Consider the following 1,877-nt stretch of genomic DNA (forward strand, 5'->3'; position numbering starts at 1 on the left):
CATTTACCAGGAGATGCACTCGCAGCAGGAAGATTGCCAGGTAATGTTAAGCCAAAGAGTGTTTTCAAACATATCAAGGTTTTCCAGAGATGACAAGTTGGAATATCTTGCGGTAAAGCAAGTTTGAGATTCCTGACACAATTTTTTTTTTTTTTAATTTGAGACAGTCTCACTGTGTCGCCCAGGCTGGAGTGCGTTGGCCCAGTCTCGGCTCCTGGGTTCAAGTGATTCTTGTGCCTCAGCCTCCTGAGTAGCTGGGATTACAGGCATGTGCCACCACGCCTGGCTAATTTTTGTATTTTTAGTGGATATGGAGTTTTGCCCTGTTGGCCAGGCTGGTCTCGAACTCCTGACCCCAAGCGATCGCCTGCCTCAGCCTCCCAAAGTACTGGAATTACAGGTGTGAGCCAGTGTGCCCGGCTCTCAAACCCAGTTCATTGTAATAGCTAGATTCTTTGCCAGTTTATTCTATTCTCTAAAGATTCTCCTTGAGGGAGGTATGAAATTAGAATAAGCTGCCTTTCTCTTATTTGTAAATATTACACTGTTTTCCTCAGGCATTAGGCCTCTCTTTTAAAATTATTGCTCTAAACATAGGTTTTTTATAATTGTGAAACACGCTATGTAAATAGAGTAAGATAGTTTATGGAATAAAGTGAACACACCCCTGAACAACCCCCAGGTTGACAAAATGAATAACAATACCTTTTTATAAACTTTTATAACTTTATAAAATAGTATTTCTGTGAGATCCATTTCATTCTGAGCTTCAGTTTTCCTCAAGTTTTTCATAGGTTTGTGCTGTTTTTATATATATTTATTTTATATTATTCCTCATCTTTTATAGTTTATAGGTGACTTTTATTTTGATGTGGTAGAACATTGGGAAGTAGAAAAAGGCATTTTAAAAAGGGAAAAAAAATACCCTTTCTGAGGCAGTCACTTTAAAATATTTTAGCCTGTTTCCTTTTTTCCGCTATACATTTTTTGCTGAATGTTACATCATAAGACTGTCACTGTGTCATTCATAATGCTTTGTATGCATCATTTTTGTTAGCTACCTAAAGTATAATCTGGGGAACTCACTGTGATATCCTTGGATATCACCTCATATTTCTCATGTTTTAAAACTACAAGAAAAACAGAATATGGGGAGTCATTGCCACATTTTTGGACCAAGGAAGGGACAGACCTAGAAACAGTCCTCCCTAGCCCCATCCCAAGGCCAATACTCGTATCATGGTGCTGTCACTGGAGAGGGTGTAGTGTAGTTGTGGCCCACTCCATGGCAGAGAAGTTAGATGAGGCGTCAGAGGCCAGAACTGGCAAGCAGGAAATTACCCACTGGGGTTCCAGGGAGACTTGCTGGGAAGCTGCCCTTTGGGATTGTGGTGAAACCTGCTAGGAAACCACCTTTAGAGATGCCACTGAAAGTTGCTGTGGTGAACACCACTTAATGTCTTGCACACCAACCAGGCATCACAGCAGTAAAGGAAACAAAAACACCCGATCCAGGAAGTGAAACTTGTTTGCCTATGCCCTCTACTGACAAAACTTAATTGTGGCAGCTGGCAAAGGAGAAACGGTTTCAGGGGCCAGAGAGAAGGGTAGATTTGAAGCTAACTGGCATACCTTTCTGGTTAATACCATAACTCTTTATAATACCATAACACTTTAAAAATCTGCCTTCTTTCTTTGAGTCTTGAACTGTACCTGTTGATGGGCTCTGTCCCTTTGCTTCAGAAATACAGACTTTTAATGTGACTTGGGCACTTTTTTATAAGGTATTTCATATGCATACATTGCTAATCAACCTCTCTTTGATGAGAGTCATTTACAATAGCAGTTCCTCTATCAAGAAATCATACAAATCTATT

The sequence above is a fragment of the Mandrillus leucophaeus genome, unplaced genomic scaffold (assembly GCF_000951045.1).
Source record: "Mandrillus leucophaeus isolate KB7577 unplaced genomic scaffold, Mleu.le_1.0 Scaffold577, whole genome shotgun sequence".
NCBI classification, from domain to species: domain Eukaryota; kingdom Metazoa; phylum Chordata; class Mammalia; order Primates; family Cercopithecidae; genus Mandrillus; species Mandrillus leucophaeus.